The sequence below is a fragment of the Microcaecilia unicolor genome, chromosome 6, assembly GCF_901765095.1.
Source record: "Microcaecilia unicolor chromosome 6, aMicUni1.1, whole genome shotgun sequence".
Lineage (NCBI taxonomy): Eukaryota > Metazoa > Chordata > Amphibia > Gymnophiona > Siphonopidae > Microcaecilia > Microcaecilia unicolor.
In genome coordinates this window covers 225,584,315-225,607,830 of record NC_044036.1, presented here as the reverse complement: position 1 = coordinate 225,607,830, position 23,516 = coordinate 225,584,315, and the positions used below count along the sequence as shown (strand labels likewise).

General features: G+C 46.2%; 1 protein-coding gene across 4 annotated transcripts in view; it reads left to right on the top strand.

The window, feature by feature from the left end:
* Positions 1 to 23,516, top strand: part of PRPF4 (pre-mRNA processing factor 4) — a 682,089-nt gene that overhangs the window by 163,144 nt on the left and 495,429 nt on the right. The window lies entirely within an intron of this gene.

Genomic DNA, 23,516 nt, shown 5'->3' with positions numbered 1-23,516 from the left:
GGTAGCAACAGGTCAAAACAAACATTCTGCATGTCAGAAAACAAATATTCTGGGTCAGCATAAGTATCATGTATCATAAGTATTATACTACAACATATTCCACCTCTTGATACCTATGCTGACACAGAAGTATACATGGTATTATGAACCGCTCCTGCTGGAGGGTGCCAAATTTTACATGTAAGAATACAATTCCATACCACCAAAGCAATACTAAGTAATAAAACTATTAGTAATGGATGTGCAAGCCATTGGAGAAATTTATCTGCTCCAGGAGAATGACCAGTTAACGGATCCCACCAATGATGTTGCAATTTGCTCTGAACATTCTCCTAGAATGTGGGTTTTATTTAACTGGGCATCCACCTTCATAATACGTAGAGTTTGATTAGTGTCCTCTAAATACTGATGTACAATCTCGGATTCATTTAGCATTTGCTGTAGTCCACTATAATTAACATATAACAGAGGAGCATGGAAGAAACTATACGTATAGATTGTGGAGGTGCTTATCTGTATATCCGGGAAAAAGAAATATTTAACACCCTTCCACCAAAATACTGATATAACTATAACATTGGCTAACCACCATATTCCCTAAAAATGGATTATGTTGTACGGCCGAGCTATTAGCTGTGGTAACGCATCTGAGCGGATATCTCTACAAACATTTCATAATCTTTGGGGTACACCGTGAAGGTACATTCACCAAAACGAGGTGATAAGCATGGTTCATATAAAGGTGTTTGTAAAGGACAAATTAATCTATTTAAACTAAAAATACAATATGATAGATCGTAAGTATTATTATACCTAGTGATATACTGTCCCTTTATATGTGGACTCCAAAATTGTAATTGTGCATTCTGTTGAACAATAATAGGTACAATATAATATTTACATACAATCTGTGTATTCTGAATTGCATAAACATGCAGTTCTCCAGTACAATAGTGCATATTGCAGACTGTAAGACTATTCTGAGGTACCAACCAAACCTCTCCACGCCAATACTTACCAAACAGGGGTTGCAAATGGGTATGCATCCCCATCTGCAAAGCCATCTGAAAATTATCTCTCTGTTGAATAGCATACAGTACCTGCAAGGTACACTAGCATGTGTAATTCAAAGCCTTTGTGACATTCGTCCATGAATCATTTTGAAACATAAAGTCCTGCTGAAATAAACGATTATGTCCTTCCATTGCTGGTAACATCAATTGTCCCAGTGATGGAATAGCAGGCATCCAATTCGCTAAAATATTCAATTCTTCATATAAGTCCTTCCCTAAATAATGTAATTTGTTATACAAAGTGTCAGTGTCTACAGTATTTAACACTCCCAACCCAGTACCAACAGTTCCTAAAATGGTATCATACCAAGCCCTCCGATACCGTGTACAATGTGGCATCTTAGGGAAAGTGATGTTATACGTTAAGATCATGCGCTGATGCTTCATTGGCATATTTTTACAAGTTTGTGGTATTTATTTATTTATTTGTTACATTTGTATCCCACATTTCCCCACCTATTTATAGGCTCAATGTGGCTTACATAGTACCGGAGAGGCCTTTGCAGGCTCCAGTGTGAAAAAATACAGGGTAGCCCTTCTCTGACATCTGTATGCAGTTTATATTTCTCCAGAGGTACAGGGTACAGAGGTACAGTTTGTGGTAGACGCATTACGCGGGAAGATAACATACTCAGTTCCTGTTTCCAGAAAACATGCAAGAAGTCCATCCAGGTACTTCGGTTAGTAATTGGGGTGGCATTTGCGAACACCCATTCCTTGTCATCAAGCAGATGAAGCCATTACGTATGGGTTGTGTCCATCAACCAGCAGGGGGAGATAGAGAGCACTCAACTTTTCTCAGTGCCTCATGGCCAGCTAGCTCAACTGCCTCTTCAGTATTCTCTATCTCCCCAAGCAGGGTGGCTGCAGCTCCATCAAAATCTGCCTGGGGGTGGCTCCTGGCTTGCCAGTTGTTAGCCGGAGTGTTAGAGGCTATAGCAGCTTCACTTTGAAGGCATGCCTTACCCATGCCCCCGTGGATGTGGACATATTAGCTTGCTTTTCCCTGTCCTTTCCCACTCAGTGGATGCAGGCACATTGGTTCGCCTTTCCCTGCCTTTCCCACTTATCTGAGCCTCGGGAGTGTTTTATTTACCTCTTTTGCCTCTGCTTTCCTCACAGCGTTAAAAAAAAATAATAATTAAAGTCGTGTCTCGCTTTAGCGTAGCGGTCTTGGAAAAGAGGTTTTTTTCTTGAGATTCTTCTGCAGGACCAGAGCTGTGATACTAAGTCCAGTGAGGTAAGAGTGTTTTCTGACTCCTCCGGGGTTGGCCTGTGATCGGGACGTTTTTGGCGCGAACTGCCATTTTTGAATTTTACCGCCGTTTTCGGCGATGGCTGCGGAGACAGTAAAGCGCTGTTCTAAATGTGGCAAGCGCAAATCAGCAGCGGGGCTCTGTAATTCATGCTGTACAGACGGTACAGCCGGCCCGAGCATGGCGAGCGGCGATCTTTCGCGCTCTGAGCTGGCAGCGGACGCCATTTTGGATTTTCCACATTTTGGATTTGCGACGGACAGCCCTGAATCCGGGGGGGGGGGGGGGGGGGGGGTCCTCTGAGTGAGGCTAATAATAGAGCTGATAGCCCTGGGCAGGATCTGGGCGGTCAGGGAGCGGTTTTCTCCCCTGATTTTGTTTTAATGCTGCATAGGGCATACATGCTTAAAAGAGCTCTTCCACAGGGATCTTCGGACCCTCTGCCTGCCCCCCCCCCCCCCCCCCCCCCCCCCGGTGGATCCTGGCCTTTTGGAGTTGGCTTGGCCTGTTTCTTATCCTCCTGATAAACGCAGAAGGGCTAATTCCTCTTCCGAGTGTGGCGCACCCCCCTTTCACACCCCCCCCCCCCCCCCCCGTGGTCGGGCTATGAGGATTCTGAGGGGTCTGGCAGAACTTCTTGGGCTGAGGAGCCAGAGTCGGTTGCAGAATTGCCACAGGAGCTTGATGATCCGTCTGCGGTGAGGATTTTCCACCGCGAGGAGCTGCCAGCGCTTATTTCAGATGCCTTACAAGCCCTCTCAATTGAAGATCCTGGGAGTGGCACAGCCTCCTCGGTTAATCCAAGGATGGCTAGTACCAGAAAGCCTGCTCGAGCCTTTCCTTTGCATGACTCCATCCAAGAGCTTATTTAGGCTCAATGGGCTGACCCCGAGGGACCTTTGAAGGTTGCCAGGGCTATGTGGCAATTATACCCTCTGAGTGAGGAACATTTGGCTCGCTTTGCAATGCCTACAGTGGATGCCCTGGTCACGGCTGTGACAAAGAGAACTACCCTCCCTGTTGAAGGAGGTGTTGCCCTGAAGGATATTCAAGACCGCAGGCTTGATTCAGCTCTGAAGCGGTCCTTTGATTTGGCAGGTCTCACTGTTCGGGCGTCTGCATGCAGTTGTTATGCTACTAGAGCCTGCCTGGCTTAGTTACAGCAGGCAGTGGAACAGCCCGGTGATGGAGTGGAGACCTTATCTGAAGTGGCTCCGTGGATGGAGTCGGCCTTTACCTTTTTGGCTGACGCCCTTTATGATACGGTCAGAGCTTCAGCTAAGCAAATGGCTGTAGCAGTGGCGGCTCGCCGCACTCTTTGGCTACGACATTGGGTGGCGGACATGGCCTCTAAGCAAAGGTTGGTGAAGTTGCCCTTTCAAGGCCTTCTCCTGTTTGGTGAGGAGCTGGAAAACATTGTTAAAGGCCTGGGGGATTCCAAACCTCTGCGCTTGCCCGAAGATAGGCCGAAGTCTTCCTCTAAGGGTCAGGAGAGTTTTTCACGTCTCTGGACCTGAAAGAAGCTTACTTGCACATACCAATTTGGCCCCTGCACCAGAAGTTTCTGCGGTTTACGGTGTTGGGAAAACATTTGCAGTTTCGGGCCTCGCCACAGCTCCCTGAACCTTTTCGAAGGTAATGGTGGTAGTAGCTGCCTTTCTCAGGCGAGAGGGTATCCGGGTTCACCCGTACCTAGACGACTGGCTCATCAGAGCAGACTCAGAAAAAGAGAGTCATCTAGCTACAGCCAGAGTGGTTTCAGTCCTTCAATCTCTGGGCTGGGTCGTCAATATGGCCAAAAGTTACCTGACCCCCTCGCAATCTCTAGAATATTTGGGGGCCAGGTTCGACACAGCCTCAGGCTATGTGTTTCTTCCCGAGCTAAGGTGGTGCAAGCTTCAGAATCAGGTCCGTCTGCTCCTGAGGATGCCCCGCCCGCGAGTTTGGGACATTGTCCAGCTGTTGGGATTGATGACGGCCACCTTGGAAGTGGTGCCATGGGCGAGAGCGCACCTGAGACCTCTACAGTATTCTCTACTTCAACGATGGTCTCCAGTATCTCAGGATTATCAGTGCAGACTTTCTTGGCTTCCTGCGGCCCGTCTCAGTATGGAGTGGTGGCTCTCGGACAGCATGTTGCGACGGGGAATGCCGCTGGCGCTCCCCGATTGGTGTCTAGTGGTGACAGATGCCAACCTGATGGGCTGGGGCGCACATTGCCAGGGGAAGCATGGCCAGGGTCTGTGGACGCCCGACGAGTCGGAGTGGTCTATCAACCGCCTGGAGTTGAAAGCGGTGTTTCAGGCGCTTCTGGCCTTTCAAGTGACCCTGGAAGGATTGGCTGTCAGAGTGATGTCGGACAACACGACAGCAGTGGCCTACATAAATCGACAAGGCGGCACTCAGTGCAGAGCTCTAGCCACGCAGGCCGAACAAATTTGCCACTGGGCCGAGCTGCATCTACAGTCCCTGTCAGCAGCTCACATTGCAGGTCAGAGCAACGTGCAAGCCGACTATCTAAGCAGGCATCAGATCGATCCAGCGAAGTGGGAACTAGCAGACGAAGTATTCCTGCAGATATGTGCCAAATGGGGCAAGCCAGTGATGGATCTTATGGCGACCAGTTCCAATGCCAAAGTCCTGTGCTTCTTCAGCAGACGGAGGGATCCTCGCTCTGCGGGTTGGATGCCTTGGCTCAACCCTGGCCCCTGGGCTTGCTGTATGTCTTCCCTCCGTGGCCCTTGATAGGGCGCGTGCTCCTGCGGATTCGGCTGCATCCAGGAGAAGTGGTGCTCATCGCCCCGGATTGGCCCAGGAGGCCTTGGTATGCGGACCTCCGACAGATGCTGTTGGGGGCTCCCTTTCCGTTACCTCTGGTTCCGCACCTGTTGTCACAGGGTCCGGTGGCCATGGAGGACGCCTGCCGCTTTGGTCTTGTGGCATGGCGATTGAGAGGGCTCAATTGAGAGATAAAGGCTACTCAAATAAGGTAATTTCCACTCTCCTGCAGGCCCGTAAGCGCTCCACTTCCATGGCTTATGCCAGGATTTGGCGCCAGTTTGAAGTCTGGTGTGTTTCAAGAGCGCTTTCTCCATTGCGGGCTCCTGTCTCGCCAATTCTGGACTTTTTGCAGGATGGTGTACACAAAGGCTTGGCCTATAATTCCCTGCGGGTGCAAGTGGCAGTATTGGCCTCCCTGCGTAGCAAGGTTGAAGGCGTGTCCTTAGCTGCTCATCCAGATGTGGCACGGTTTGTTAGAGGGGTGCTTCGGCTCCGTCCTCCCGTGCGGGCACCTTGTCCAGCTTGAAACCTGGGGTTAGTATTGAAGGCCTTTCAGGGGGTTCCCTTTGAACCGCTTTGGCGTGCTTCAGAGAAAGATTTGACACTGAAGGCCATCGTTTTAGTGGCCATTACCTCGGCGAGACGGGTGTCAGAGCTCCAGGCACTGTCCTGTAGAGACCCTTTTCTGCAATTCTCAGAGTCAGGGATCAAGGTTCGGACCGTGCCTTCCTTCATGCCTAAGGTGGTTTCAGCGTTTCACCTAAACCAGCCTGTTTTTCTTCCCTCCTTTGTTGAGGAGGAGTTTCCAGGTTCATTTGGGCAGTTGCACCTTTTGGATGTGCGCAGGACTCTGTTGCAGTATCTGCGAATTACAAATTCTTTCAGGACCTCTGATCATCTTTTTGTGCTGTTTGCAGGTCCTCGCAGAGGGTCTTCAGCGTCTAAAGCCACTATTGCCCGTTGGCTCAAAGAAGCTATCTTTTCAGCATACAGTATCTGCTGTCTGGCCGGGCTCCGCCTGAAGCCTTTAAGGCACATTCCACAAGAGCGATTTCCTCTTCCTGGGCGGAAACTGGAGCAATATCTCTTCATGAGATTTGCAGTACTGCAACATGGGCTTCTAAGCTCTCTTTCGCCCGACATTACAGACTGCATGTGGCTGCCAGGAGGGATGCGCGTTTTGGAGCACAGGTGCTAGCGCGTGGTGTAGCTTGTTCCCACCCTATTTAGGGATTGCTTTGTTACATCCCATACTTAATGGCTTCATCTGCTTGATGACAAGGAAGGGAAAATTAGGTTCTTACCATGATAATTTTCTTTCCTTTAGTCATAGCAGATGAAGCCATGAGCCCCCTCCCTGTATGATTGTCTGTATTGCAGTGATTCTGATTTTAGGTGCTGTTCTTGTTTCCTGAAGTTATATTCTTTCCTTGTGGAGTCGGAAAACAGTCTTCAGGATTCTTGTTACAGTTATAGGAGGATGAGTTCATTCCCTCCAGTTCATGTTTTGTGAGGACGAGTTTATTCCCTCCAGGAGGATGAGTTCATTCCCTCCTTTTTTGAGTTCATGCCCTTGTTAAGGGGCCATCGTTCGCTGTGAGGAAAGTTCATGTTATTCCCATTGCGGTTTGCCATACTGCTTTGGAAGCTTCAAATACTGAAGAGGCAGTGGAGCTAGCTGGCCATGAGGCACTGAGGAAAGTTGAGTGCTGTCTATCTCCCCCTGCTGGTTGATGGACTCAACCCATACATAATGGCTTCATCTACTATGACTAAAGGAAAGAAAATTATCATGGTAAGAACCTAATTTTCCCTTAAAGCCTGCTGCCCGTCTCTAGCCTTCCCTGTTTGCTTCTGATGAGTTCGTGCCCTTAGTCCCGCCTTCTGACGTCATTCTGATATAGTTTCCTTTTTTCGCGAAGGCGGGACTGAGGGCACGAACTCATCAGAAGCAAACAGGGAAGGCTAGAGACGGGCAGCAGGGCTTTAAATAACGCAGCGCTTCAACAGAGGTAATAGAAAAAGATGGATGGGAGCGGGAATGGGGGCGACGGAGAATCGCTGGACATGGATGAGAGCGGGAGGGGAGGATGGGGGCAATGGAGAATCGTTGGACATGGATGGGAGCGGGAGGGAAGGGCAGGGGAGGGAGGAGAATCGCTGGGTATGGATGGGTAGAGGAGGGCAGGGGAGTGAAGAGAATTGCTGGGCATGGATGGGTAGAGGGGCAGGGGAGAGAAGAGAATTGCTGGGCATGAATGTATAGAGGGGGGCAGGGGAGAGAGGAGAGTTTCAGGACATGGATGGAGGGTGCGGGCAAGAGAAATTCTGGACATGGATGGAGGGGAGGGAAAGGAGGTTAATACTACACACTAGTAGAATACTGCACCTTGATCACACATGAAAAACACATAACAGATACGACACAAGGAACTAGAAATAAAAATATATGAAGGCAAAATACTGAACTGGAAAGTTACCTCAAGAAGTTAGACTTGGCATGCAGCAATACTAGAAAAATTGAAACTTACATGCAAAATATCACAGATGCAAATTTCCAAAAGCTGTCATATTCCAATTAATACATTTATTTATTTGTTGTGAACATTTATATCCCACATAATCCCACTAGGGCAGGCTCTATGTGACTTACAACATTTGGTGACAAGAACAACATAATAATTGTAGTACAAATCAGGGAATTAGAGGAGGGGAAGGGCGGGAACCAGGAGGAGGAGGAATGCGGGATTGCAGGTAATCAAGCAACAGAGGAGTGAGATCGATCACACTTTTTTCTACCTGTGTTGTCTGATCATTTAGTTTTTCTGTTCACGTTGGTCCCAGTGTCTTTTGTTTTATGCAGTGTCTTCTTTCCATTTGATATTTTTTCTCTCACCATCCATGTCCACCATCCTCCTATGTATGTCCTTATGCTTCCTGTCTACCATCTGTAGTCCTGTCCCCAGTGGTGTGCTGGAGCTGGCTCGTAAGAGCCGCTTGTTAAATTTTGACAGATCTTGCGAGCCGGTTGTTCTTCGGGGCGAGCCGGCTCCATTACACGAGGTAAGCATGGCAGGAGGGCACTATCACAGGCCATGCTTACCTCCCCTCCCGCTCCCAAACATGTCCAGCGATTGTCCTTCGCCCCCACCCTCCCCTCCCGCTCCCATCCATCTTTTTCTATTATCTCCATTGAAGCGCCGCGTTATTTAAAGCCCTGCTGCTCGGCTCTAGCCTTCCCTGTTTGCTTCTGATGAGTTTGTGCCCTTAGTCCCGCCTTCTGACGTCATTCTGACGTCATTTCCTTTTTCTGCGAAGGCGGGACTGAGGGCATAAACTCATCAGAAGCAAACAGGGAAGGCTAGAGATGGGCAGCAGGGCTTTAAATAATGCGGCACTTCAACGGAGGTAATAGAAGAAGATGGATGGGAGCGGGAGGGGAGGATGGGGGCGACGGAGAATCGCTGGACATGGATGAGAGCGGGAGGGGAGGATGGGGGCAACGGAGAATCGTTGGACATGGATGGGAGCGGGAGGGGAGGGCAGGGGAGGGAGGAGAATCGCTGGGTATGGATGGGTAGAGGGGGCAGGGAGGAGAAGAGAATTGCTGGGCTTGAATGGGTAGAGGGGGGCAGGGGAGAGAAGAGAATTGCTGGGCATGGATGGGTAGAGGCATAGGCGCCCGGTATAAGGGGCTTGGGGAGGCTAAGCCTCCCCAGCCAGAAGTGGAGCAAGGGCGGACCGGACCGGACCGCACCGGGTGCAGCTCCCACTGCCTTGAACATCTCCCTCCCTCCCTCCCTCTCTCCCGTGGTCCACGCGATCATTACCGCCACCCCCCCCGACTACTGCAGTATCGCTCTCCCCCTCCGCTCCTGTCCTGTTACGTCGTCTTTGAACGTCGAGGATTCCTTCTGGTAGCAGCAGAATCGGCAATGATGTAAGTGCTGCTTTCAGCCTGCCCCGGAAGCACTCTCTGTACAGTTTCCCGCGTAAGAGGGATGCTGTCCAGAGAAGGCTTCTGGGGCAGGCTGAAAGCAGCGCTTACATCATTGCCGATTCTGCTGCTACCGGAAGGAATCCTCGACGTTCAAAGACATGACAGGAGCGGAGGGGGAGAGCGATACCAAACTAGTCGGGGGGGGGGGGGGAGCGATGCATCATGCCAGCCAGCTGCCAGACCAAAGGGAAAGGGGGTGGAGAGAGGAGGATGTGAGGTGCCACATCTAAGGGGAAGAGGGAGGAAGGAAAGCAATGGCAGGGAATGGGAAAAGGGGGGTGGAGAAAGGAGTGAGAGTGATGGGAGCAAGAAGGGGAGGGAAGAGAAAGGTGGGATGCATGAGGATGCTGGAGGAGAGAGAGAGAAAGTGGAAAAGTGCAGGGGAGAGTCAGGGACATGCAAAAGAGCAGGGGAGAGTCAGAGAGAGATGGGGAGAGAAAGAGGGGACATGGAAGAGAGCAGGGGACAGGCAGAGAGAGATGGGGAGCGAAAGAGGGGACATGGAAGAGAGCAGGGGAGAGCCAGAGAGAGATGGGGAGAGAAAGAGGGGGATATGGAAGAGAGCATGGGAGAGCCAGAGAGAAGATGCTGGATGGAAGAGGAGAGAGAGAGATTAGTGGAAAGATGGAGAGAGAAAGAGGGGACATGGGCAGGAGAGAGAGAGAGAAGCTGCTGGGGAGAAACTGGGGGAGACCCTAGCTGTCAGACGGAGAAATGCTGAATGAAAGGAGGGAGAAGGAGGGAAAATGCTGGAAGGAGGGGGCAGAAAGAGGGAAGACACTGGATGTAAGGGTAGGGAGGGAAAGAGGAAAGACACTGGAAGGATGGGGATAGAGAGGACATGCTGAATGGAAAAGGGTCGAGAGAGAGAACTGTTTAGAAGGAAGGGGAGATAGAGGGAGACAAGACGGAAGGATTGGGAGAGGGTAATGGGTAGAAGGATGGAGAGAGAAAGAGGGATTACTCTGGATGGAAGGGTAGAAGAGAAAGACATGGATGGATGGAGGGGAGGGAAGAGAGGAGAAATGTTGGACAAGGATGGAGGGAAGGAAAGACAAAGGAAGGAGATGCACACGGATGGAGTGGAAGGGAGAGAGGAGAAATGCTGGACATGGATGGAGGGGAGGAAAGACAGAGGAAGTTCATGCACATGGATGGAGGGGAGACATGCTGGATTTGGATGGAGGGGAAATTGCTGAATTTAAGGGCTGGATTGGAACACTTTGAGGGCAGATGCTGAAACTGGAGAAAGGATAGGGACAGGGCTACAGATAGTAGACAGGACGCATAAGGACACAGGAGGATGGTGGACATGTTGAGAGAAAAAATATCAAATGGAAAGAAGACACTGGGACCAAAGAATAGAAAAACTAAATGATCAGACAACAAAGGTAGAAAAAAGTATTTTATTCAGAATTTATTAACTGGAATATGTCAGCTTTTGGAAATGTGCATCTGTGATATTTTGCATGTAAGTTTCAATTTTTCTAGTATTGCTGCATGCTGAGTCTGACTTCTTGAGGTAACTTTCCAGTTTTGCCTTCATATCTGTTGTCATGTGTTTTTCATGTGTAATCAAGGTGCAGTATTCTACTAGTGTGTAGTATTTACAGCTCTTTTTTTTTTGTTTCAATAGGTTGTGTACTGGTGTTTTAGAGCCCGGTGTAATTACAATGCTGCTTTTCCACACATAAGGTTGTAGCTCATCCTGTCCTTGGAATTAGTGCTGTTATGGTTTGCTAAGGTTATGAGTGTGTTTTTGCACAAGTTTGTGTATAGTGTTTTGCAGTGGAGAGATTGTGTATTGGCATTACTGAGGTGGCACCAAAACATCGGAAAGGAAGCCTAAATCATGACACACTACCTCTTGAAGGATCTACATATAGTTGTTAATAAAAGGAGCTCATTGTGAACACTATCCACCCTAAAAGGGTGTTTTGTGGCTCTACATGAGAATTGTGATATTATGATCCCTTGTTTCATATTGTTGACGGTCTGCATTTTCTATATGGGTGGTATATTGGTGTATTAGGGTCTGCCTAGTGTTATGGTACAGTAAGGTTCTGAGTGTGTTTTTGCACAAATTTGTGCATAGTGTTTTGCTGTTGAGCGATTGTGGTTAGTATATGCTTTGAGCAACCACTTTATTCTTTGACATATGATACATATCTAATATCTAAATTTAATAAAAGGTATTGTGACTATTTTATTTTTACTTATTTTTTTCCTGTGTTAATTGTGGCTATAAGCTCTGCCCCTGGCTCCACCCCTAACCCCGCCCCCTTTAGCCTCCCCAAACAGTTGGGCCACCGACCGCCTATGGGTAGAGGGGGGCAGGGGAGAGAAGAGAATTGCTGGGTATGGATGGATAGAGGGGGGCAGGGGAGAGAGGAGAGTTTCAGGACATGGATGGAGGGGAGGGCAAGAGAAATTCTGGACATGGATGGAGGGGAGGGAAAGGAGAGAGAAGAAATGCTGGACATGGAGGGAAGATAGAGGAAGGAGATTAGATGAGGGAAAAGGAAGTGAGGAGAGAAACTGCACATGGATGAAGAAAATAGGCAGAAGCTGGATCCACTGTACAGTCAAGTCTGCGGAGGACCAGAAATGAAGAAGAAAGGAGGAAAGAAAAGAAATAAATGGAAAGGAAGCCCTGGAAACGGAGCCAAGGGAACAGATAGCAGCAGAATCAGATACTGGGCCAGCATGATCAGAGAAACAAAGTCACCAGACAACAAAGATAGCCCGAGGACGCTGCTTGCATTGAGGTAGGGGACATGACATCACCCTAGAGAGTGTCAATAAGGACAGTCATAAGAACATAAGAATAGCCATACTGGGTCAGACCAAAGGTCCATCTAGCCCAGTATCTTTCCAACAGTGGCCACTCAGGTCACAAGCACCTGGCAGAAACCCAAATTGTAGCAAGTTTTCCCAGACTTCTTCTCCCACTGCCAACCAGATCTACGAGGAAAATTCTGAGGCAAGGAGGAAGAGATTGATGCAGCAGGCTCCTCATGTGCCAGAAGGCCCACAGCCACAAGGTTGTCCTTGACTGCGGAGATTGAGGTGGCAGGGTAGGTCCTCCCTCCCAGTGTAAAAGACATTCAAATAGGAAATGGCCACCGATAATGGGCTTGCTGCTCATGCAGCAGTTGTGTTCAGTCATGATACTCCTGACGATGAGCCAAGGTGGCAGGGACAATATCAGGATACACCTCCACCTCCAAATCCTCCCAAGTAATGACACCTCCTTTGAGGCAGATTGCATGCAGTACTCTCTCTCTATCCATATATTTGTGGAAACAGACCGTTATATCCCCGGGCCAATTGTCCAAACATTGTCCCACCACATGATATGCTCGATCCAGTGATGGGAGTGGCACAATCATAGAATCATTTTCCAGTTGCAATGCCTGCACCAGTATGAGACCAGCACTTTCCATGATACGACTGTCCACAACTGTCTCCGGGATCCCCTGCATCACCAAGAGCAACTTTCTAAGTTCTCTAGTTTGAGGACTACTGCTCAAACTGGGACATCTGCGCTTGGAGGCAATCATAATCCTCCCCCTGTGTCTCCAACTGCACTGTTAAATATTATGTCTAGTTCTTCGTCAAACAGAAACCACATTAGCCGACCAACGTCTTAGCCAAAGAAAGTGACATGCAGTTATGAAAGAGCCATACTTTTAGATAGTGCATGAATCAAATCAGAAAGAGCATCAGCTAGATATACTTGACTTGCCTCTAAGCAAGAAAACTGGATCAAATATATGTCCCAATCTTGTTCATGGACCATATCCTACTGGATTCAGCAAAGACAAGCTCTTGCCACAAAAGAACAAATAGAGGCCTGAAATCCGAGAACATCAATCTCAAAGGATTGTTTAAGGGCTGATTTTTGTCTTGCAGACCTGCAAATTCTTTAAGGCTGTACCTCATTGTACTGGATAGTATCTTCTTGGTTACAGCTGTTATTACAACATCCACCTTGGGTTGCAGAACTCTGTCCTCCTCAGTAGGAAGTAGGATACAACCAGAAATGCGTCATGGGCAGAGCACCCATAATTGAACCCTTTTGAGGTGCAGAAATATTAAGAGATTTTGAAGTTTTTAAATGAGGACGTTCCTGTTTTTGAAATTATTTGAGAACCATAGGGTCATCTCCATCCTCAGTGGGAATTTCTCCTTCTTCCAGCGGATCCCTAAGAATAGAAGATCTTGGAAGCACGGTCAGAAAATAGAGTAATTAATAGACTGAGTGAAAAATTCTTTTAACTGAATTCTTTTGGAAGGAGTAGGGTAAGGAATAAAAGGAACAGGGTTAGAAGATTCCTGAGCATGGCTCCTTTCCAATAAATATGCTCGATGTAGAGACTGTCATGCTTCGATCGTAGTCAAGGACTGCTTGAATGGAATCTGTGTTCTGCAGTGGAAAGGTCTGGCCCTGAGGGACTCCCATTCTTATGGCTGAGCTATTTTGCCCACTACTTTAACCTCTTGGGTAGCACCCCTCCCCCTGCCTAGGCCTTTGCCTAGCACATGACCAAGCCTTCAGAAGGTCTGGACTAAACAAGGTACCATTTATTCTGGGTATCTCAACTTTAATTCACTTAAACAGGGCTGCTCTCTTCACCTTCCAGAGAGTAACATAATGCAGCACAAGTTTATTTCTTGGCTTCTCAGCACATTTACATAATAGAAAGTCAACTAGACCTTTACTGCTTGTTACAAGCTTGTAGAAAATACCTCGCACAACATCCAAAGTTCCCTTTAAACACATCTTCTATTACGCCTGACTCAAGATTCTAGGTGGGTTACCTCAAGGCTATTCCTTTTACATCCCAAAATGGTTCCCCAAACACTCCCCTTTTCCTAACCAAGGGCACAGTTCTCAAACTCCTTTTGCAACCCAGGGCAATTCCAAACTACTTTTCTTTTACTCCAGGACAGTTTTAATCCTTTTCACACTCCAGGACAATTCCAAACCCCTTTCCTAGGCTACCAAGTACACTTTTCCTAGGGTTTTTCTTCCAGACTTTTCCCTAGTCTTCTGAACTTGGCTTTTACCTGCCTCTGGCCTTTTATTCCTATTGGGACTGTCAGTAACCTAGGGATTTCCAGCTGATAATCTCTCCCCTTTTCTCTCCTTGGCAGTTCCTTCTTATAGTGGCTGTTTGCCCCGCTAGAGTGTTTCCAGCCACACACCTGTCCTGGAACTTCTCAGTAGCTTTCCTACTTGGGAAGAAACAGGCTTCTGCACTACATCTCCCAGTAGCTATAGCTTCCTTTCCAGGCTGCCTTCTGAGCCTCTCTCTCGCGTCTGGTTCCCAGCTACCCCAAGGCTCTTGTGTTTGGTTAAATGAATTTTTGTTAGAAGCAGATGGCACATTTCTTGGGTAAGGAATTATTTTAACATATTTCTGTTTCTCTTTTTTTTATTTTTTTTATTTTATTTTTAAGATTTCAACATTTAAATCAAGCAATACACTTGTTTGTAAAGCAATACATTTCAACATATTTGAGGAAAAGAAAAACAGGAAAAATACTGAAATTTCTTGCTCAAGTCCACATTTTTTGGGGCAAGATGTTAAGAAATGGAATATATATTATAACAAAGATTATCAATGATAAAGCAACAAATGGTAACAGCCAGCATTGTACAGTGTTAACTATAATTCAAGGGTAAGGATGTTCTAAGATCCCCTATTTTGCCTTGAGTTGAGAAATGTTGTTAATTGAGCCGGGTCAAAAAATACATATTTGTTTGACTGGTATCTCACCACACACTTGCATGGGTATCGCAAGTAAAACGTTGCACCCAGTTGAGTTACAGCTGGTTTCATTAAAAGGAATGATTTCCGACGCTTTTGCGTATCTCTGGAGATATCGGGAAAGATTTGAATTTTCTGACCAAGAAATGTTTTATCTTTATTCTTGAAGTACATGGACATTAACCATTGTTTATCTGGTGCCAGTGCCAATGTTACTATCAAAGTTGTAGGAATTACATCTTCAGAATCTGTTGATTCAAGCAATTCAGTAGCATTCAGTGGTTGTTCTTGTACTTCAATTTTTTTGTTCGCTTCTCTCCTTAACCGGAAGGTAGTACACTTGGGTAAAAGGAGGAATTAATTCCTCTTTTACTCCTAAAATCTCTATTATATATTTTTTCAACATTTCTCGAGGAGGTTTAGTAATCTGTCTAGGAAAATTCAACAATCGTAAATTGTTACTTCTAACAGTATTCTCAAGAGACTCAGTCTTTCTTCTTAATGAAGTCAGGTCTTTAATCATAACCTCCTGTTGGGACTGGATTCTCTTCATATCAAGATCTTTCTTTTCTTCTGCCTGTTCAAGTTTCCCTATTCTTGCATCTATAGTCTTTATTTTTTCCTCTTGTTTTATCAGTTCCTGATTTAATATATTTATCTGAGGCGTAAGAGACTTCCCAAGATCTGCTATCAGAGTCCATAAAGAGTCTAAAGTCACTTCAACTGGCTTGTGCACTTCGAAAGAAAAAAGTGGTGGTGTTACCTCTTTCTGCAGCAAAACATCCGGATTCAAACCAACAGCGTTTCCCGCCGAAGTCGCTGTTGTTATCGGCGTTTCCATCAAGGCTTCCTGCACTCCAAAAGCCTGCTGTTCTGCCTCCCGACTCTGTTCGGTTTCACCACTTCTGGGGGATCCGTTCAGGGTCGTCTCTGATGGGGTGCTATAGCCCAACGGCTGAGGGGGTGGATCCCTTGTATCGGGGCTGAGCATGAGCTCTAGCCCAGGAGACGCTGCCATGCTTCCATCCGCACTGGCGCGTATCAGCGGGCTGCCTCCCGACTCTTCCAACACTGCCGCAGATGGACCCACAGTTGTCTGCATAAAGGTCCGAATATCTTGCGAGAGAGGATCCGACCGCTGCGGAGCATGGGGGGCAGACCTGCCCCGTCGCTTCGGCATCGCAATAGGTAAGAAGCTGAGAACTGTGGAAATGCTGGCGGTTAGCAAGTTCGCTCGGCGGCCTTTGTGTTTCTCTTTTTAACCTTTGGGTTTTAACTGGGTAAAGCAGCAGGTTACTTCCTAACCTCCATGACCCTTGGGGTCCTGATGCAGCTACTGTGTCACAAGTGAAAAAAAAAAAGAAGAATTTCCTGCAAAAGGTGGAGTAAAGATTTCACCCTCTATTGAAGGAACTACAGCCTGAGTAGAAATCGGAACCATTTGTGAAAGTGAAACTGCTGTGGGATGCACAATCAAAATAGCTGCCATTCTTAAGAGGAACTGGGACCCACCCAAGAAATAAGAGACACTTCAAGCTATGGAGAAAAGCCCCTGAAGAGCCCTCAACCTGGATCATCTGTTGCTGCTGTTTAAACTGATTACATGAAGCACAAGAGCCTGATGCAGCTTGATACACTCCACAGTGGGAGTAGTATTTAATGGATTCTCCGAGTCGAAGCAGGACAGCATATTCTCACAGACGGAGATGTCATCAGTGGAGCCCTGGTGAAAAGAACTTCCCAGCAACCTTTTTGAAGATTTTGGAAGACAGCACGCTTACCTTCTGGAAAGCTGTTGGGAAGATCTCCGCACTGGGGCGCTATCGATGACATGACCCATCAGAGAACACCTGTTACAGATGAGTTTCTTCACTTTCTGCCAGCACTGCTATTAATAATAAAAAGTCAACACAGAGGTCTGAGATGCAGTAAAAAACGTGTAGGAAAAAGCTCCACTGGTGAACACTCTTTCACCACTAGAGCATACGCTGGGAGAAAGACAGAGAACTTACCTCAGCTGTCTTCCTACTCTTAAGAAAAGACAGAAGAAAAGGGGAGAGTGTCTGGGAGGGGGGTTGGAAAAGGGACCTGGCACCACCAGATATTTCTAGGTGGCAGATGAAAATCTCCCCCCCCCCCCCCCCCCCACATCCCACCAGCTACTTTGGCACCAGCCACCAGCCAAACCAGGGCTATTCCAGCCTGGAGCTGCAGAACCATTGATCTACCACCTGCTGGAAATAGAATACTGAATATTTTTTAAAATGTTTTTATTAACAAGAGAAACACACTGATTACACAATACAGACACCACTGAAGTATAAATGTGGCATAAGGTACAGAGAATTATTACAACAAAATATAAGCGAACCAGTAAAGTCTATTATACTATACTCAAGAGCAGAAATGTATTCCACCTGTGTGTTTTTTTTTTTTTTTTAATGAGAAAGAAAAGATGACTGCCCCCCTTGTTTCCCACCCCCTCTCCCCTCTGCCCCCTTTCCTCCCCTTAGGCTGATCCCATATCTCATGCTATCTTATAGTATCATAGTAACATACTAAATAACGGCAGAGAAAGACCTGAATGGTCCATCCAGTCAGCCCAACAAGATAAACTCATTTTATATGGTATGTAATACTTTGTATATATACCCGAGTTTGATTTGTCCCTGGCTTTCTCAGGGCACAGACTGTAAAAGTCTGCCAAGCACTGTTCCTGTACTAAAAGTGCTGAAGCTAACGTCGAAGCCCCTTAAAATTTACACTCCAGCCCATCCATATCTATCCAGTCACAGTCAGGGCACAGACCGTAGAAGTCCGCCCTGCACTGGTTTTACTCTCCAAATACTGCGTCACCACCTATTCTCCAGTAAGATTCCATAGATCCATTCCTTCTAAACAGGATTCCTTTGTGTTTATCACACGTATGTTTGAATTCCATTACCGCTTTCATCTCAAGCACCTCCCGCAGGAGGGCATTTCACGTATCTACCACCCAAATACTTCCTGATGTTACCCCTGAGTCTGCCCCCCTTCAACTTCAATTCATGTCCTCTAGTTCTACCACCTTCCTGTCTCCGAAAAAGGTTTGTTTGTGGATTAATACCTTTCAAATATTTGAACTTCTGTATCATGTCACCCCTGTTTCTCCTTTCCTCCAAGGTATACGTGTTCAGGTCGTAAGTCGCTCCTCATACGGTTTGCAATGCAAATCCCATACCAGTTTTGTAGCTTTTCTTTGCACCGCTTCCAGTCTTTTTACATCTTTAGCAGGATACGGCCTCCAAAACTGAACACAATACTCCAAGTGGGGCCTCACTGCATTAGTTAAGTTGAGCTGTATGTAGAACCATATGCAGGTCCCCTCTAGCTGACCAGACTGAGTCCTTCAGTGCAGTGACAATCTAAACCAAGTAAAAATGAGTCCTCAGGTGTAATGGGACCCTTAGGCAGGCGGGATTGTCTCCAAAAAGGCCTTCAATTCCTCCGCCTTGGTCAGAGAGACTGTGCGGTTGTCATAGGTGATCCTTACACAAACAGGATACTAAAAAGCAAATTTAATTCCTCTCGCAAATAGCGGAGAACAATAGGGCGCCAGAAGTCTCCTCTGCTCCATAACTTGGATTCAGAAATCCTGAAATAGCAGCAAGCGGGAGCCTTTGTACTCCACAGAGCACTGTTTCTTGTAGAGTTGCAACAACTGAGCCTTAACTACCTTAACTGCATAGTTCAAGTATCATGCAATGACCGGGCGCAGTCTCCCATTATTTTCCCTGCGCACACCAATGCAATGCACCTGCTCCACATGGATTTGACTCGTCTCCGAGGGGAGCCCCAGGGTTTGCAGCAGTCATTGCTCAGCCAGTTACACCAGATCACTGTCTGGAATGTTCTCGGGGACACCTATGATGCAAAGGTCGTTCCAGTGTCCATCGTTGATCTTCCACCTTATCAGATCAGGTTTTTACTTTGGCCTCGAGCTCCTATGCGGCTCTCTGCCGCAGCCATGAGGTCCTCCTGGACGGAGATGCGTTCCTCCGCCTTTTGTATCCACAGTGCGTGCCCACAGCACTATCTTTAATTTCTTCTACTCCCGTTTGAAGCTTTGTGAGCTTGTCTTCTAAAAGCTATGATATATACCGCATGGATACCTGGACAATGCCTTCATGAAGGGCCAGTGGAGATTCAGCTTGCTGTGAGGGTAAAGGCGACACCATCTTTTTCCGGGTAGAAACAGCTTTCGCCCAGGCTGCGATGCCTTCACTGGCATCCTGGAATAGTCCAGTAAAAATGCCATCTGCCATGCTAGAGTCCTCCGCTTATCTGCTTATCCGCTGGCAGCACCTTTGATTGCTTTGGGGGCTACTCTATGAAGAAATCACCAATTAAACAGTGGCAAAGAGGTAAGGGGAGAGGAGCCGAGCCGGCAGACGTCCGCTCAGGCTGCAACCATCATATAACCCCAGAATACTGAATTTGTTTGAGCTGCAGTGGCTCTTTTTTTCTTTTTTTTTGAACTTTAATTGTTGTTGAAAAATTACTGATAATACAAACAATGTACAGTTTATTTATATCATTTGTAACCTTCCTATCATCTAGGCGAGGAACAAAAAAAACCACACATAATAAAATAAGTGCACATTGTTTTTGTAATATAGTATAACTTCCCACCCCCTCCCTCTCTTCCCTAGCTCGAGATAGCTAGGGAAGAGAGGGAGGGGGTGGGAAGTTATACTATATGTCCAAGTAAGTAAGAGGTGACAGTAGTCCGTGAAACAGTCAAACAGTCCAACCTGTTCCGTCATTGGGTCGTTAAGTTCTTCATCAAGACCACATATTGAAGTTTTTGATACCATCTAGTAGTGGACAGTGGAAGGCTAGTTTGCTAAGCTGCAGCAATCGTATATCTAGCTGCATAAGTACAGAATTTCAACACAGTTCATGTTGTAAGATCCAAGTCTACTGGGTAGAGATTTAGGAGACATAATTCTTGGGTAAAGAGAAATATTCAAAATAGATTCAACCTCCCATTGTATTTGTGTCCAAAACAGCTTGGTAATTGAATAGCCCCATCACAAGTGAAGCAGAGTGCCAATGTCCACACTGTTTCCAACAGAGAAAGTTGACCTTTAATCCTCTATTAATAATCGAGTCGTCAAATACCAACACACCACCAGCTTTAATCCATTCTTCTTAATACGTGCTGAAATGGAAACAGCCTTGGTGTTCCTTATTATCTTTCCCCAAGTATATTCCCATATAATAATCTCTAAGTCTTTGCCCAATGAGAGCTATAATGGAGATTTATTGCTTGATGATTTTATGTTTCAATCATTTTTATTGATGACATTCCAAGAGAAACACATTCCACTTTCCAAATGTACAGGAAGACGAGCATGTACAAATAGGCATTTCAGTTAAGACATATTACTACATTTTGTCATCAGACTTTTGTATTATTTCATCCCCCCACCCCTTTGTTGTAGAGGTTAGCAATATACACTAATAATTACCAATTCCAACATGCTTTCCAGGAAAAAACAACCTTGCCTCAAACTATTAACAGTGAACCTTTTGCCACCCCTCCTTCTTCCTACTGGCCGTTGAGTTTAACATTTTGAGTTTGCCAACATTTTTAGCAACAATTTAGTACATCAATCTTTCCAACAGTGTCAAAACTACCATGTGGTTGACATCTCTAAGTAACTACTAATCTCCGTACTTCGCCGATTGGTCTGATTTTCTAGTCCCGTTTCAATTTTCTCCCCTCCTCCCCCCACAAGCATATTCCCATTCCATCCCCCCACCCCATCTCTCTGCAGTTAGTAATTCAATCTCTTATTTATTTGTCCGTTTAAATTTAGATATTTTTTTTATTTCAATGGTTTTTATTGAAGATTTGACAACATACCATTTCTATCAAATTACTTGCTGCTAATCAGGGTTAACTCACATAATACAAAATTAGAACTATGTGATGTTACAAATATCACTCAACTTCAACAACTTTGACTTTTTCCCTTTTTTCCCTCCCCCCCTCCCCTCCCTCCCTCGAGCACAGTCTGAGTCCAAGTATTCTACCTTCCCAGGACCTCTCAAGTTATAGAATTCAGTTCGCTTTCTCTCGCCAACATCCCCATTAATCAAAAATTTAACAAATGGCTCCTTGCTGATGGAGTTAGGGTTTGCCAGAATGTCGACCACCTCTTCTCAAAGGGCCGGTTTCTCTTTTCATCCAGTCATGATATTTCGAGCTTTTCCAGTCTCATGAGCTGTATCATCTGGATTCTCCATTGTTGCATGGTTGGGGCATTCTTTGAGAGCCACTCTAACAGTATTACCTTCTTAGCTACTATGATTGTTCTGTGTATGTATTCTTTAAAGCCTTTGGACACCTGCTTTGTGGTTCTAAGATGTCCGAATAATAACTGGCAGTCCTGAATCCAAGTTATTCCCCATAGGGATGATGTTCGTACAAGTTGCCTCCAAAAGCTTTTAATATATGGGCAGGTCCAAAACATGTGTCCCAGGGTTGCGCCCACCATATTGCATTTTGGGCATTCCCCGGCTGGGGATAACCCCATATGGAAGGTCCGCCTTGGTGCTAAATGCATACGTAACGCGAACTTGTATTGTAATTCCCAGCACCAAGTGAAATTGGTTTGGTTTTTCATTTTTAAGACATGTTCCTGAAAAATACGCATTGGTATTATGGTGCCCAAATCTGATGACCACTCTTTTGCCAATCGCTCATGGGCCAATTCTAAGGCTGTATCACGGATGTGTCTGTGGTAAAAGGAAAGTGGAATTTTTTGTTGGGCTGTCAGCGAGTAGGTCGTGGAGATTTCCTCTTGCACATCCTCTGTCAAATTTTGCCATTTTAAACTGTCTGTATAATGTTTCAATTGGCTATAATAAAAGAGATCTGATTCCGGCAAAGAGTACATATGTTGTAATTCTGCAAACGGTTGCAGTCGACCTTCCTCTGTCATGATCTGATAGATGTATTTAATTCCTTTCCGTTGCCATCTTTTAAAGGTCGGGTACATATCTCCGGGAGGAAAGGCTGGGTTGCCGTAGATAGGCAGAAATGGTGTGGCCTTCGCAGAAAATTTATGTAGCTTGCACACCCACCTCCAAACTTTCTGTGCTGTGGGTAATATTGATGTTTGCTTCAGCTCATATGGCATAGGTTGCCTTACCCCATGCAACCAACAGCTGAAATGTACAGTACTTGTAAGTTCCAATTCCACTGATGTTACAGAAAAGTCCTGCGATGTTCGGAACCAATCCGCTATGTGGCGCATGCCACTCCCGATCGTCATCTGTCGGATGCTCAAGAGACCTAGGCCCCCATACTCCACTGGTATTTGCAAAGTAACTAAGGGAATTCTTGGGTTTTCCCCCCTCCATACCTGTTTTTTTCAATAGGACTATCAACGCTTAATTTGTATGAGCTGGGAATTGGCCCCTATTTACTGTTTGATCATAGTAGGAGATCAGTGGGCCTAGGAGTTTATCATTTAGTAGTAAATTCACCTGATAAACTGTCAGGGCCTGGGGCAGAATTCAATTTTAGCTTCTTAATGCCTTCCTGCAATTCTTTTCCCAATATGGGGGCATTTAAACTCTCTATCTCCTGCGGTGTTAGCAGGGGTAAATTAGCTTGTTGTAGATGTTTGATTAAGGCTTGTGTGTCCCCCTTATTAGGTGCAGCATATACCCCAGCGAAATATTGACTAAGGATCTCTGCTATCTTTTCATTGGTGTGTTGTGGCTTTCCGGAGGAGTCTTTTATCATACCGTAGTTATTGGCTTCTGTCCTCCCTATGTCTTGACCATCCCTGCTAGCAGAGGGCCCACCCGGTTGCCAAATCTATGGAATCTATATTTGTTGTAGATCAACCCCCTAGTGGCTCTTTCATGCAACAGTGTATTGAGGGTTACCTGTGCTGCATGCAATTCTTCTCTATGTGCTGTTGTCGGTGATCTTATAACTTTCTTTTTTGCCGTTGCCAGCTTCCTCTCTAAGTCTATGATGGCCCTAGAGATTTTTTTGTTTCGTGCGTGTGTATAAGCTATCACCTCCCCTCTCAAAACCACTTTTGCAGTGGCCCAGAAGAGGGACGGATCACCTTTATGTTGTTCATTAAATTGCTCATACTCTTCCCATTTTATCCGAATATATTTTGCAAAATCTTGGTTATGATATAAATAGGCTGGAAATCGCCATCCCCGCATTGGCTGTTGATAGTATCTCGGGGCTTCCAAATCTAGCCAAACAGTAGCATGATCTGAAATATCTGCCACACCGATATCCACAGAAAGCACCTCTGGGGATATGTGACCGCGCTACTAGGATATAATCCAACCGGGAGTAAGTCCCATGTGCCCTTGATAGATGGGTAAAATCTTTTTGTCCCGGATGGAGGGCTCGCCAGGCATCTACTACATCTAAACTTTGCATGAAGGTGGAAAGGACTCGTGCCCGTGGTCCTCCTCTATGTGCCCTACCCGGCTCTGAACAGTCTTCCAAGGGTCGTGCCACCAAATTAAAATCTCCCATGACCATGAGTTTTAGGGTCTGCACACTTGTACTAGATCATGGTAGAAATTCTTATCATATGTG